Genomic DNA, 16,969 nt, shown 5'->3' with positions numbered 1-16,969 from the left:
ACAGAGGTCAAACACACTGCCTGGCCTGAGTATCAGTGAGGGTGGGATGTGGTTGACCAGCTGGAAACAATGACTGTTGTAGCGGCTCCTTTGAAGTGTTGAGAAATTGTAAGTTACAAGAGAAAAGACAGTTTAAGTTAGAAGAGATGTCACCAGCCCCAGAGTCCAACGTCTTCAATTTAATTCATCACTTTTTAACTACAGTTTCCTCATCTTGATCTTCTTTGTCTGTACAATGAAAGCTTTAGACCAGATGCATGGTCTCAAAAATCTCTTGCCGTTCTCACCATTTCTAATTAATTAACATGCAGAACGCATGGTGATTTTCACTCTCCCAGCCCTGCAGAGCTGTATCGGTTCACAAGAGGGCATGAAAATATGGCCTTAGCAATTTCTACAGACGCACAATCGTCCACACCAGGGGGTGGGGGGTGGTTCTTGGAACAGATAACTGCACTGCTGGCCTGCAGCGTAAATGCTTGGTTTGGGGACTTGATGAGATCAAACTCCAGTTTTAACCAAAAATATCTCCACTATTTGGCCTGCAGGGGGATAAAAAGCATAAACAAAAACCTTGATTTGACTGAAATACCAACAGAGAGGGACACCATCTGTGACCTTGCTAAGGAATTTTGGAACCTACTGGCTAAGAGAGAAATTTGCAAGAGAGCTCAATTTACTGTTTTTAAGGTTTCCTAGGAAACATACCAAGAAAAAAAAAAAGGAACAACAGTGCCTGCAACACTTCAGGTGGTCCCACCTAAGAGCCCAATGGGAAAAAAAATGGATAAATTATAGTCAACTGGAAAATATAATGGAAGGAAAGAGACATTGCAATTGTCTCCCCAAAAGATAAAATAGCTAGAAATAAACATAGAAATAAATGTGCAGTTTCTACAAAGAATTGACTTTCGGACACAAAAGAGAAACCAATGAAATGGAAAGTACATTATTCTTAGCTAAGAAGACTCAATATCAGAAAGATAGCACGTCTCCCTAAGTTGATCTATAAATTTAACATAATTCCAATAGAACTTTTTAAATGACTTTTCCAATTCGAGAAGCTGAGTCTCAGCTTTGTATAAAAAGACAGAGAAAGACAAATACTGTTATGATTTCATGTATGTGTGAAATCTAAAAACCAAAAATGAACAAACAAAACAAAGAGTCATAGATATGGAGAACAAACAGATGGTGGCCAGAAGGGAAGGGGAGGGGAGGGGAAGGGAGATGAAGAGGTACAAACTTCAGTCACAGAATAAAAGAGTCAAGAACAGGAAATGTACAGTGTGGAGAGTGTGGTTAATAACTGTGACACCTCTGAATGGTGACAGATGGTAACCAGGCTTGTGATCGTTTTGAAATGTATCGAAATACCAGGTCACTATATGGTACACCAGGAAAAAACACAGCGTTGTAGGTCAATTATACTTCCAAAACCAAATTGTCTTAAGCAAGAAATGAAAGTATCAGAAGTTGCCTCCATCACGGCTGAATGGCTTTGTACATCATGGCTTTGTACGATGTCCCAAAGCAGAGGCGAGGTGCTCAGTCAACCACAGGTCCTCACTTAACAGACTTTTCTGTCCTGGTGACAGAACTCCAGGGAGTTTTAGTAGGCTGCCTGACAGTGCTATTTTTAGTCACTTGGCTTGCCAAAACCCAAAACAACCCCTTCATGCTGGCCAGGCCACTCTAGGAGTAACTTTACCAGGAGCTAAACAGTTGGAATTAGACCACACCTCCTTGTCTAGTTTTTTTGACAGAGAGAGTAGGTTCAGCTCTGCTCCTCACTAAAACGTCTTTGTCTTGAGTTTTGGAGAGAAAAATGGACTGGGGAGGTTTCTGTTGCATCAACAGCTGATGCTGCATTTCAAGCCTGTCATCAGGAGTGGCTTGCTCAGGGCGTCCTGTCCACACTGGTGCATCAGCAGTGCCTGGAGGTGATGCAGGATAATGGGGAGCGAGAAGATGGTCATGTCTCGGGTCACAGGCAAGTCCCTGGGACGTGCCCCATCAGGTGAGGGTCTTTGGCTTCAGGCAGGAAAGACCTTTTATGGTCAGCCTGGGAACTGTCATGGCGCCTGTGGGAGTGCCATTTACAGCTCTTGTATTACAATGAATGTATATTGAAACTTGAGGTCTTCTGCCATCTTGGAGCTCATTGCTGTGTCATTATTGTGTCATTGCTGTGTCATTGCTATGCCCCTTCCCCTTTCCTCCTGTCTCAGAAGGAGAGTCTCAGGGGGGCCCAGGAGTTGGGTTTCCTCCTTGTTTAGGGTCCTCCCCACTGCAATCACCGGACTCTGACCCAGAGGGCTTAACCCTCAGCACTAGAGGTGGGAGCAAAGTACGCAATTTAGTTGGTGCAGTTTGGCATGGTTATTGGACTGGATTTCAGTATTTCAAATATTTGGCTTGGTTTTGTTTGTTTGTTTGTTTCCAGCTTAAGCCACCTTGGTCTGGAATTTGTCACTTTGCTGGTACATTTACTCAAGATTTGAGTCTGATTAAGCCTTAGCTTCAGGGGCCTGAGGGCTGAGGTCCAAGGGCGTCCTTCGCTGACTTTCATCGGGTAGATGACCAGCTTCCCTGCCTGGGGCAGGAGGAAGGGACTCCTCAGTACCCCACCTCCCCGTTTTTTTCCTGTGGGTCTTTTACTTATAAACCAGCTCTCTGTACCAACTTCTACCCTGCTTAAGCCCTTTGTATTGGAAAGCCTACTGTTTCTCCTCAAAATTCTCTGCGGGCTTAGCCCTCTGCCCCTTCTCCATCCCACACTCTCCAACCCCCCCACCTCACTGCCTCACTGGATGTTCAAATCACCTTTGGTTTTATGATTCTTGGTGAGCAGGTGAGAGAATATTCCAGAAGCTGTCACAGTGGAGCCAGGTGTCAGTGGAACACACCTGTGGCAGGGGTCTGGCACCTCTCCCTCTGTGGTCACAGATGAAGGTGTCTGTGGCAGAGTCCGATTTCCACTGGTATGAGCTGGTGTGAACTAATGTGAACTGGTGTAGACACTTGACTGGCACTGACTCTGAGGTTAGGTGGTTTGAATTTTCTAACCACATGGAAAATGAGAGACCAGGGAAGTAATAAGAGTGAGATCAGACTGGGAGAGGGTACTTGCAGTATATAAACCAAATATATCCAAAGGATACAGGGAAAGAAAAAAAAAAAGAACTCCAATTGGGGAAAAAAGGGAGAATCAAACCAAAACAAGAGCAACAACAAAAACCAGCAATTCAAGAAGAGGAAGCCCAATATATCTGGAGGGAACTCTAATTCAGAAAGATACCCGCACCCCAGTGTTCGTGGCAGCACTATATACAATAGCCAGGACATGGAAGCAACCTAAGTGTCCATCAACAGATAATTGGATAAAGAAGTTGTGGTATATTTACACAATGGAATACTACTCAGCCATAAAAAAGAACAAAATCATGCCATTTGCAGCAACATGGATGGACCTGGAGATCATCATTCTAAGTCAGAAAGAGAAATCGAGAAGAATACCATATGATATCACTCGTGTGGAATCTAAAAAAGGCACCAATGAACTTATTTACAAAACAAAAACAGACTCACAGATATAGAAAACAAACTTATGGTTGAGGGGAGAGGAGGGTGGGAAGGTATAAATTGGGAGTTTGGGATTTGCAGATACTAAATACTGTATATAAAATAGATAAACAACAAGATGCTACTGTCCAGCACAGAGAACTCTATTCAATATCTTGTAGTAACTGTTAATGAAAAAGAATATGAAAAGGAATATATGTATGTACATGTATGACTGAAACATGACGGTATACACCAGAAATTGACATAGTGCTGTAAAACTGACTACTTCAATAAAAAAAAATTGCAAAAAAAAAAAAAAGAAATAATCTCATTGATGCTTCTCAGGAAGAAATGAGGACGTTCTGAATTGCAGACAGTTTCAATGGCTAGAACAATTGGATGGAGGAAACTTACGGAGGATGAGAATGTTTCTCTTTTCCTGGTCCCCAAACGGCCCCTTAGGAGATCACAGCAGGTGGAAACTGCTGCCTTTCCCCCAGTCACTTTAGACATCCTGGGTTTCTATGCAGGCCTGAATTTGGCACTAATATTTTCCGTAATGAATGCTTTTTATGTCTCCTGTATTTTTATTTGATCCTAGCCACCCTACAAATTGAACCTTATTATCTGTACTTTATAGCCAACTAAATGGAGACGCAGTGGGGTTCAGTGTTACATCCAGGTTCACACGGCTGATAAGAGGTAGATCCAGAATTTTCCATCACTATTGTTTCCCATATCCTTCCACTTTCCACTGGAGCAGGGAAAGTAGGTTCATGTGTAGGACATCATCTTCTCTTTCCCACCCCCACCCCTTCCCACCCCCAAAGTGTGCAGTGGTGTGGTGCAGTAGAAAATGTCCTGACTTAGGAACCAGAAAATGTGGACTTGTTTTTTGCCTCCGTCACCTTTGGTGATGTTACCTCGGGTCCATCACTGGTCTTTCCTGACCCTCACTCTCCTCATCTATAGAGCAAAGTATAATAAAATCAGCTGTGTCTCAACTACAGGATGCAGGAGAATCTCACAAGAACGTGGATGTTAAAAGGCTCTGCAGATAATCGTAGCAAACGGCTCACGCCCGTGCAGTCCTTTGTCCTCTGCAAAGAGCAATAACACTGTGAAACTATCCCTGTGGCTACGAGCGTTTCAGTGGAACGCAGCCTGTACTTTGCAGAAACAGAACCAAAACCCAGGTTTTATGACTCCAAGTTCCATTATGTTCCCAGACTATAATGCTGCCACCTTATTTGCAAGAAGATTCTTTAATTATTGAGAGATTAAGAAGAGGATGATTTCTTCCTAGAGATGATCGTATTGACTGAAGTAAGACAGAGAAAGGCAAATATCATATGATATCAGTTATAGGTGGAATCTAAAAAAAATGATAGATTCTATTTACAAACTAGAAACGGAGTCACAGACATAAGCAAACTATGGCTACCAAAGGGGGAAGGGTGGGGAGAGGTAAATTAGGGGTTGGAGATTAACAGACATATTACTATATATAAAATAGATAAACAACAAGGACTTACTGTATAGTACAGGGAACTATTTCAATTTCTTATAATAACATACAGTGGAAAAGAATCTGAAAAGAAAGAAATACATGTGTGTATATGTATAACTGAATCACTTTGCTATACACCTGAGACTAACATCATAAATCAACTACGCTGCAATAAAAAATTTTTAAAAAACAATAAGAATATATTAAAAAATTAAAAAATAAAATGTATCATGGTGCAAAAGAAAAGTTCTTCATAGAGCTTAGTCCTTTTAAATTCTATTCTTTCTATTCATAATTTTATTTACATACTACTTTGGGGGGGCTCACCTATTGCATTAAGTAGATAATAAGTTTAAAATGTCAATTATTTACTATTAATGTATTACTGTAATGTAGTAGATCATAGCAAAATGGCCAAAAGCGTGAAGTGATTCTTTAAAGGTGCTTAACTTAAGAGCAGTAAGGAAATTGGACCTGACAGAGCAAAGCACGTGTCACCATCCCTGGCCCAGCTGGGGACCATTTCCAGTAGCTGGATGATATTTTCAATAATATAAACAGCTGGCTTACATCCTGAGTATCTACTTTTTAAAAAAACATTCCAGCAAGTAACATGGGGTTTACACGGGTCTTTGGCTTTTGGATCCATCCCTGCCAGAGGAGCACAAATCTTCCAGCCTTGTCTCTGTGCAGTCCAGTTGGAGAAGACCACACAGACGTTGTCCCCAGGGGGCCCGTTTGTCATTCTGGGGGCCAGGTCTCCAAGCCGCCTTCTCGTGGATTAATGAGAAAACAAGCCAGCAAGACTAGGACACGGAACAAAAGGAAAAGATGGCAGACTCGGGCTGAGAAAAAGCAGGGAGAGAGGCAGAGGGAGAAAGCTAAGTCAGGAAACTGGATGCAAATAAGAAAGAGGACCCTGGGCAGTCGCAGCACGGGCATCGCCCTGAGACGGCAGATGTAAGGGAAAGGGGGAAAGAGGCTAATTAACATTCGGGTTGCAGAAGCCAAAATGAGCAGCTTGTAAGAGGAGAGCTGATTAAGTCTCTGCACGTACCCAGGAGAAGCTAACCAGCCCTTCTTGACCGTCTACTTGGTTGGACTGGCGAGTGGCTCCCTGTCGGATCACATGACTCTGTGGGTTTCATCACTCCAACTTCCCCACATGCCCCAGGGCTTGGATGCTTCGCCCACCAGTTGAGGCCGCCGGGACATTGCTGGACCACTTGGCTCATTTCACAAGAGGAACCAGGTTCAGCTTATGTAAAACACCTCTGCATAAAACAAATCCCACATCCATTCAATTAAAAGTCAGGATTTATGTATAGCACAGAATTTATGTATTATATTCAATATCTTTTAGTAGCTTATGGTGAAAAAGAATATGAAAATGAATATATGTATGTTCATGTATGACTGAAGCATTGTGCTGTGCACCAGGAATTGACACATTGTAAACTGACTATACTTCAATAAAGAATATATATTAAAATTTTTTTAATAAAATAAAAATCAGAATTTAGTTGGGAAATGGTGTCGGTTACAGGGGTACGACCTCATTGTAGAAACTATAAAAAATATAAAACATATTTTAAAAGCTCATCCATAGTCTCATAAATTCAGAGTAGTTACATTCTCTAAAGAGTAATTTATGTATAACTAGTCTCTCAATTTTCATAATAATCAGATAAAAAGTAACTGTCTGAAACCACCAAAGGCTGCCAAGTCCTCACCTTCCAAACAGGATCAAAGGATCAAGACTCTATTCTTAAATCTCTGCATACTGTTTTTTTTAAGTAACACCTTTAATTTAGACTTCGGAATTCTAAGCAATATTTTGTACGATAAACAAATCGTGAACAAGCTTCTGCACGGGAAATGACAAACCTATGAATGTTAAATATATGCTCAGTTCCAGATTCACTCTTTTTTTTTTAATTTTAATTTTTATTAAAGTATAGTCAGTTTACAATGTTGTGTCAATTTCTGGTGGACAGCATCATGTTACAGTCATACAGGTACATACATATATTCCTTTTCATATTCATTTTCATTATAGGTTACTACAAGACACTGAACAGAGTTTCCTGTGCTCTACAGAAGAAACTTGTTGTTTATCTATTTTATACATCGTAGTTAGTATCTGCAAATCTTGAACTCCCAGTTTGTCCCTTCCCACCCCCCTTCTCCCACTAGTAACCATCAGTTTGTATTCTACGTCTGTGAGTCTGTTTCTGTTTTGTACATAAGTTCATTGGTGTCATTTTTTTTTAGATTCCAATTATAAGTGATATCATATGGTATTTTTCTTTCTCTTTCTGGGTTACTTCAATCTCCTGGTCCATCCATGTTGCTGCAAATGGCATGATTTTATTCTTCTTTATGGCTGAGTAGTATTTCATTGTATAAATATACCATATCTTCTTTATCCAGTCATCTGTTGATGGACATTTGGGTTGTTTCCATGTCTTTGCTATTGTAAACAGTGCGGCTATGAACATTGGGGTGCGTAGATTCACTTCTGATCTTCATTAAATGTACCCTGCCGTTCTTACATAGTAGTAGCTTATACCTGGGTACTCTTTGTATTCTGCTTGTCTCGCTGTATGTCGTTTTACGTATACATGCCCTTGAATTCGTTTATCTAAGCTGTCATTCCCCATTGCCCCTTTTATAACTTCACACTCCATCAGTTTTGTTCTGGCCATGTCACTGGCCTGCTTAGAATCTTCTCTTGGTTCTCCATTGTCTTTAGAATCAAACTCACAGATCACCTCCCAAACTGGCTCCTCCCCCTTTGCCCCTCCCCCTGCCCTGGATGTGGAGTACGAATGCAGACATGATGAGCACTGCTGAATGTTCTCCAGGACGGATGCCCTGATTCAATACTCCCATGCCAGAGCTGATAGACCCACAGCCCCTGCCCACACTTGGCACTGATTTTGCTGGTCTCACTGGTATAAAATGTTTACAGATGAGTGATGCTTGATGCTTTTGATTTTCTCCCCTGGTAATTGCTGGCTCACAAAGTTTATCATCTTCTCCTGGCGTATCCATCGTTTTCTTCCCGATTTGCAGGAGAGCCTTGGCAGTTTTAGATATCGCAAAAATCTCTCGGACCTGTCAAGACTTCATCCGCAGTGTCCTTCGTTCCCAACTTTGATGAAAGTAAATTAACAGGTCTTTTGCTGGAATGTGTTTATGATTTTTTTCTTAATTGAAGTATAGTCAGTTTTAGTGAGTTTTAACACTCATTCTTTAAGATCATTCTACTATAATCTCCTCTGTGAAATCAATCATCACCTTTTCTAGGATCTTGAAGGAGTTTGTTCATACTTCTTTACTGTATCCTCTTTAAAGAATTTCTGTCAATGACCTGTCTTGTTTTCTTAAGTCTGACCTCCTCAAGGTAAGGACTAAACATTATTCGCCTCTGAATCCCCAGTGCTTTCTGACTCATGGGAGTTCTGTGTTGGTGGAATGAATAAATGACCCACATTTGTGGCTGTGTCATTTTCTATATGGAATTCCAGTAAGTCATTTCCTCTCACCACTTCAATGCCTTTGGCAGAGGACCTTCCACTCCCATGGTCTCTTTTGCCCACATTTATTTGGAATTGGAGCTCAGGCAGAATGAATCTTTTATCATCGGATGTTGGCCCCAAGAGTTCCTGAAGCAGGGCAGCCTTTCAGGGGTATGTGTATGGGTCCTCATGGAAGGGAGGTGGTCTACAGAGAGGAGAGCAAGGATCCATGGTACAGGGGAGGGAGATTGGGTTTGCCTTGGTTCTTGCCAGGTTTTCTGCTTCTGATCCCTCATGAAGCTTCGCTCATTGGGCATCTCTATATTCCTTTATCTAGACAAAGCTCCAGTAATTCTCCCCAAAAGATCTATTCATGTGTTTTACACATAGTAACAGAATAATTGGAAGTTTTACATTTTTCACTCCTGATAGTAGCAGCTTGTTCAACATTATGGCCGAAGCATTTTTATCATTTTAATAGCCACGCAAGAGTAAACTCACAATCAATTTGTCTTCCAATTTTAATGGAGGCACTGGGGATTGCACCCAAGGTCTCATGCACTCTGCCACTGAGCCATCCCCTCCCCTCCACCAATTTCTTTTTAACTGTCTACACTTTTATTCTTTAAGTGGGCCCCACCATGCTTCCCGCGTGAGGCCTCATGGCAACTGGATTCATCTCTTTGAATTAACAACATTGATTACATACATTGCCACGTAAACTCTGTTACTGTCTAAGGGGGCTCTGATTCACTTTCTATTTATAGCTCTTGGCATCCAGAATTTTTCACTTGGAAGTGGAAAACTCAGATAGCAATTTGGTGTGTGGGTATAAGGACCCAACAAAAAGGTAGGACTCAAGGTCACTCTTTTATTTGTACATTAATTCTATTTTCTGTGTTTTTAAAACGTAATAAAACCTCACTAAATCAGTCCTCTCTGATTTCGCCTTTGTGGTAGTTCATTACAGTAACTGGATTGAGTGAGTTTTTTATTTTAAACAATTTGATTCTATAATAAAACAGAGATAGAGGGATAAATTAGGAGTTTGGGATTCATAGATACACACTATTATACATAAAATAGATAAACACCAAGGACCTACTGTAGAGCACAGGGAACTATATTCAATTTCTTATAATAACATATAACGGAAAAGAATCTGAAAAATATATATATGTATGTATGTGTATAATTGAATCGCTTTGCTGGATACCTGAAACTAACATTATAAATCAACCACACACTTCAATAAAAAATAAAGTTTAAATTAAAAATAAATAAATAAATAAAACACAGATGCCAAAACCCACGCAAAATAAACATATGGCATAATTAGTAATGGTAAGGCAGATATACCCTCGTTATTAGCTCTCAGGCCAAGAAATAGAACTTTGCCCCTCACCCCCCATGCCTTTCACAATCACAACTGCCTTCAAGTTCAGTTTTAAGTATGTAGATGACGAAAGGTTTAGGTAAGCGATCACGCAAGTAATTTTGCCAAGAGAATATTTACATATATCAGATTAATTTCTAGCACTTAAAATAATCTAAACACCCTGCCTGCAGTGAAAAATTTGTCATACTATTAGAATGATCACGACTCTGTATAGTTTATTGTGCTCTCTCACTGTCTAGATAGACAGACATGTATATAATTTTAATATGTTTTCCTAGCTAGATGGGCAGATATGTACTTTGTTTTAATATCTTATCCTCATTACATCACTTTAAGATGTTCATTTAACAGATGAGGAAGCCAGAGATCAAAGATAAGGAAATTTGCTCAAGGAATAAAGCTAAAATTGAAACCAAGCAGCTTTAACACCCCTTTCCAGTATATCCTGCTAAGATCATTCTAAGTGGTTCATATGTGCTCATTCAATCGGGTTTTCCATCATCTACGCATGTAGTTCTGTTACTGTGTGTTATTGGAAGCAGGAAATGTCTTATTTTTTAAATTCTGTCATACAAATATTTCACTCCTGAGAATGGTCCTTTTTCTCCATTCCCCCTCGCAATGCTTTGCTTTATTTTTAGTATAAAATATACAGGCTGGCTCAAAGCAAGCGTAGGAGAGCAGCTCTTAACGGAATCCGTGTTTGGTCAGACACTACGCAGAGCAATTAACATCGAGAATCTCGTTTAACCCTGAAAATAGTTCTCTGAGCTGGGAGTTATGATTCCGGTCTTGTAGACGAGGGCACAGGCTGCTGCTGGTTCGAAAAAGAGCTGGGACGTAAACCAGGTCCTTCTGGGGCCGCAGCTCGCACTGCAGGTCCCTCAGTGCACGTCTGCGGGACGCACCTGCTGACTCTGTGCTTAATGGGTCGCTGATGATTCGTCTTCCTTTTTTTCTTCTTTTAACTCAGATGTTCTTGAGTAACTGAACTCAACCTGTTGCAGAAGGCAATAGTCAATGAAGCAAATAAGCAAACCCCACGTCCTGCAAGGCTTTGTCTCTTGACTATCTTTTGCTGAATTACAACGTGTCAGGATAAGAGCTTTGGAGGAAAAACGAGGCTTGATCCATTCATTCATCAGCAGAGAGCCCAGTTTCCAGACTTACACAAAAAGGACACACAGGAGAAGAGGTAGAAACCTTCGCCTCAGACTTATTAGTCACTGTGGATATTTTTTAAAATATCAGAGTGTTATGACGGAGTGGGCATGAAGGAAGAAATTTTTCAATATGTACTGAAGTTATTTTGAATCTAGTTTGGGCAGCAATTTATGTAAACCTGCCTATCACTGTGAAAGGGCTTGTCTCCTTTTGTTTTCAAAGTCATAACTTAAATGACAAACAAATATGTTAAGTGGCTTTTGTGAACCGGTTACAATCTTTGCCTGCCCAGACTTGTCTGGCACAAAGTGTACAAAACAGACGTGCGATTTATAAACTCCGGGATAATCAAATGAATACAAAGGGGGAAAAAAAAAAGAACCCTCTATATTTGAGTGCTTGAGAGTGATACTCCAAGAATATTGTAAGGAAAACTTGTCACTATTTGCTTGACTTTTCTTTGATCTCAAAGGGACTTGAACAAGGCTGATAATGTAGGCATGCTCATTTATTCCCCAGCAATACTGTCTGTGTTATTTTCTGTTGGAAGCAATGCTTGAATCTCCCAGCCAGCCTGTTTCTACTGTGAGAATCATAGATGCACGGTGACAAGGATTTCAAGAGAAAACACAATTCTGGTGGTTAACCTTGGGCCTCTCTCCTAATTTCTCTGTGCCCGTATTTCCATCTGAATAAACATGGAGAATATCATCATTACCTGAAGGACGACACTAGAATACAGAAGGTTTTTAGATGTAGTCGAAGTGTGAGATGCCCAGCTGTGTGTTCATTTGTGGCAATTTTGTTTGATGACTTGATAAAGTTTTCATTAATTAGCTGCTTTTCCTGGGACTCAAGAGAAAGCCAGAGAACACATGCTCTAGTGGCCTGGAGGTGTTAGAAACTACATCTGTGTCTGATTTTGCTCTTTTGAACTCTTAAATATAGAAATTCGTAGGGTTGGGGGGATAGCTCAACTGGTAGAGCACATGCTTAGCATACACAAGGTCCTGGGTTCAATCTGCAGTACCTCCTTTAAAATAAATCAGTAAACCTAATTACCTCCCCCCACCAAAATTTTTTTAATTAAAAAAAATAAAAGAAAGTGATTACACGATAAAAGAATATTGAACAACATCACCAAGGGTCATTACTTTGCCCTCCAAGTGGCTCAAGTGGCAAATCATTTAGGATCTGAACACATCCTGGGGTAAAGACTGTCTTATTTCCATTTAACAGATGAACAAACTGAGGTCTGGTAAGGGCAATGAGCTATGTTCAAATTCAAACAGATATTGCACAGCTCCAAATTGGCTGGACTTCGGGTTTCAAATTCTGTGTCCTATTAATTAAACCATGACCTAGTTCGTTTTCTATCTGTATATGCTTTCAGAATTGTCCTGAAAGATACAGAAAAGAATTGCCCTTGATTGCATTAAATGTGACTTGATATGATCGAAATCAAGCTCATATTCTATTTTAACTTAGGAGAAAGATGAATTAGATCCTTCTGATTGGCCCGAAATCACAAGCTGTCAACAGAGTTCAAAAGGAAATAGATTGTTTGGACCATGAGGTGACTTCCCTCCATTCAGGATGGTTTCAAGCTAAATTTACCCTCAAACAGCTGGAAAAAGCCAATGTCAAACTTCAGTCAAAGCTCTTAGCTAGCAGAACAGTCTCTATATTTGTCATATATGTTGGTTAATACATTCAGCTCAAATTTCTCCACAATTATAATGAAGGACTGGTGTTCCTAAAAATTCTACAAGCCTTTTGAAGCATGCTTGACTGCTTGACTGGCCAGGGTCTTTTTTTTTTTTTTTTTTTGTAATAAACAAAGAAAGTATATATTTTACAAGCATTAAGTTAGCACAGCCAAGATTTGTTATTAATTTGACTTCACCCCGGCAACAGACCACAAGCCATTAAGTAACCCCCTCAGTAGTAGCCAAAAACATCCAGAACCTTACATAAAGTTAGAATGCAACCAAATACACACATTTTGAGTAAGTAACCACTTTTCCAATCACTTTCATTTATTTATAATTTGTAGATAATTGAAAATCTGTCCTTGGACCTGGTGTTTCTAAAGCCCAATTTCCAGTCCTCGGCAGAAAACATCACAGGTCTTGAAGATGAAAAGAAAACACTAAGTGATGATCAAAAGCCTCGAGGGAGAAAGGGAGCAACTCTTTTCCCAAACGGATTTGCTGAAAAAAGTCTTGACAGCTCAAAACAGGTGCCTAGTGTGTCTGCAATTAGCCAGGCCAGTGTTCTCTGCCATGCTCTGCATTGTTGACATATTTCCTCGATCTTAGTTGGTTTCCAATCAACAGTGTTCTACTGATTGATGTTTTGCTGATACACAAGACAGTAATGTCATTTAGATTTTGCCTAAGAATTATAAATTGTGAACAAGGACCTACCTTATAGCACAGAGAACAATATTTAACTTCTTGTAATAAAATAATGGAATAACATAATGAAAAGAATCTGAAAAAAGGAAGTATATGTATTACTGAATCACTTTGCTGTACACCTGAAACTAACATGGTAAGTCAACTACACTTCAATAAAAATAAAAATTAAAAAAAAAAACAGAAAAACAAAAACGAAAAAAATTAACATTAATATAAAAAAATTATAAATTGCGGAAGATGGTGTACTTCAGTAAATTGAAAATGTGATGATGTGTGGTAATTTGCTAAATCTGAATGTAATGACAGAGAAATTAATTTGTGGAAACCATCACTGTACCATGACCACTCTTTCAAAAAATGGAATTGGCTCACTTGAGATGGTCTGAAACCAACTGGGGAATTTGTAGATTACCTGGAACCCCTTCTCAGTCCCAGGCCAGCTACCTTCCCTTTGGAATTCAAATAGATTTGTATTTGCTGGCCCTTATTATTAGGCATAAATGAGTTTAAGAAATTGCAAACCAATTAAAATACTGGTATAGCAAAACTAATTTGGAAAGGCAAACCTGTAACAATACACAAAAAAAGGTGAACGTTTTTGGATTGCTTGCTTTTTTTTGTTTTGTTTTGTTTTCCATAACCATTTTCTTTGGTCTGATAAATTGTATTTACTTACCAATGTTTTGAGGAATAATTATATACATATTTTAAATTGTAACATCTTGAAAATATATAGTATACTGTGCTCTAGAATATTTGGGGGAAAATAAATCCATCCTCCTTTTTTTTCTTCTTGCTTTTTGGAGGATATTAATCTGAGACAGCTCATGTGGCAAGGAACTAAGAGGTCTCCTGCCACCAGCATGTGTGGAAGCCACCTTGGAAGCAACTCCCTCAGCCTCCAGCTGAAGGCAGCCCCACCTGATGGCTGGTATCCTCACTGTAACCTCATAAGAGGCTGTAGTGAATAAAGAAAAAAACCTGACAGCAAATTATACATTTGTCAGAAATGGCCTCCGTATATACCTGCCTTGGTCCTTCTCCCTGTTTGCCCCTGGAGACATTTCTTCCCATTTAATCATAACATTTCTTAATGTGGCAAAAGTTCAGGGCTGAGTCAATTCCATACTGTAGGAAAAAGTAGAGAATAAAGACGTGTAATGTGTCCAAGACAAGTTCAGACACACTGCCTGTTTTTCAGATTTCCCAATGATTGATAGGATACAAAAAAATAGGCTCTGGTTTACTAGGGAATTGCTTTACAAGTACTTTCTCTATCACTTAAAAAAAAAATCTGCTATCACTTCTCTTTTTTCCAAGAACTTCCTTTAGTATTTCGTGTATGGCTGATGTGCTGTTGGTAAAGCTTTTCAATTATCATTTAACTGAAAGTAGCTCATTTACCTAAACATATTTGTAATAGCAACTTTAAAATCCCTGTGTGCTAATTCAACATCTGGGTCATCTTGGAGTCAGTTCATATTGACTGTTTTTTCTCTTGACTATGGATCACATTTTCCTGTTCTTCTTGTTCCTGAAATTTTTGATTGTATGTTGGTCATTGTGGATGACTTGCTGCAAAGATTCTAGATTCTGTTATCTTCCTCTGAAAAGTGTTGGTTTTTGTTCTCACAGGCAATTAATTTGGCAGGACTCAAATTGTATCCCCGATGATGGGCAACAGCTGAAAACTCTGCTGAGTTCTTTCAGCCTTCTAGCTATATGTTTTCTGCTGGGATCCTTAGAGTCTCTTGTGCAGATTTGTAATTCAGAGATCAGTCAGGGACTTGGCAAAGTTTATATGGAGATTCTGAGGTTCCCCCTTCTGGGGTTCTCTGCTTACTGTGATGTTCCTCCTTACATTTCAGTCTCTCTAGAGACTCTGAACTCTGTCCTATTCCTCAAGCCAATTTCGCTTAAGTTCTAGCTACTCTCAATTGGTGGACTAAGAAGTGCCTTGACACAAACAAAAACGAAAACAAACAAACAAAAACCATGTAAACACAAATCTCAACCAGTGCAGCCCTCTTCTTTCAAGGGTCATCTTCTTTCTGGTTTGTCTGCTTGTGGTTCCCTTCAATAGTTGTTTTCATGTTTTGTTCTGAACTCACCATCTATAAAAGACTTAGTCTGACACAATTATTCTTCCATTATCAGAAGCAGAACCTTCAAACACTTTCTTAAAAAGTAAAAAATGAACGTCTATTCCTACAAATTGTTGTAAGTAAATTAATTAATTCAACAACTATCTACCACGCATTTACTCTGGGCTAGTTACTATGCTAATGCTGGGTGCTGGAAAGCATTTCAGATGTAAGAGTTATGTTAGCTTGTAGTCAGCGTGAATGGACCTCATTCTTTAAACCTCAAAATAAAATGTTATCCAGAGACCCTTGCAATCCCTTCCCCACAAAATGAATATAATAAACATACATTTACTTGTTACATCACAAATACTTTACATTTCTGTGGTGGATATTTTTTTTCAGATTTCTTAGGCCAGAGGCATTTGCAGTTGAGTTTAACAACATCAACATTGGTTGCAGTTAAAAAAAAAAAACAAAACAAACCCAACTTTCCTCTGCTAATTTGAAATCTGTCAAAATATTTTTTTCATAAGAATCTCTGGGGTGGTGCCACCCTTTCATAACAGTGAGACCTCTGTCATTTCTTGATTTGCAAGAGAAGAAAAAAAAACTTTGGAACTAGAAATACCAAAAATAAAAAAAGAACAACACAGTTCTCCATCAGTACCAAATTTGGGGCTGAGAGGGTACCAAGAACCCTGACAGTCATCAGCCTCACCTTTGACTTCTCACCTTCCTACCTGTGTGTGGAATGTTCCTCGTCTGCATAAACAGCTGTAGCTTTTTACTATGTCTAAATAAAATGAAGGTAGAGGATCAGGGTAGAATTCAGTGCTACCTGCCCCTCATTTGTTTAGGGGTGAGAGGTCCAGGATAAGAGAAAGATGACCAGCTGCTGGAAGTTTCCATGTAGACCTCACCTGCTTAGCTCTTGGCTTACTTCCTTGTTCCCCACTCTCAAATCCTCAATCAAGACCTGTCTCACCCATACAGACTGATGGGAGGATGAAGAGGGGCAAAAAGATAGATGGGAAATTTTTCAGGGGGAGGATATATAGTTCAGTGGTAGAGCATTTGCCCAGCATGCATGAGGTCCTGGGTTCAATCCCCAGTCCCTCCATTAAAATAAATACCATTAAAATAAATAAATACATAAATTAAAAATTTAAAAATTAAAAAATAAAACACATCTTAAAAACAGAGAAATTTTTCTTGCTTTATAGTTTTGTGTGAGTTTGGCTGGCTTTGTTCGGGAGTCAAGAGGAAGGCAGATGAAGAATAAGCTCCCATTTCTC

This window comes from Camelus bactrianus, chromosome 26 (genome assembly GCF_048773025.1).
Source record: "Camelus bactrianus isolate YW-2024 breed Bactrian camel chromosome 26, ASM4877302v1, whole genome shotgun sequence".
NCBI classification, from domain to species: Eukaryota; Metazoa; Chordata; class Mammalia; order Artiodactyla; family Camelidae; genus Camelus; species Camelus bactrianus.
Note: the sequence above shows the minus strand (reverse complement) of the source record.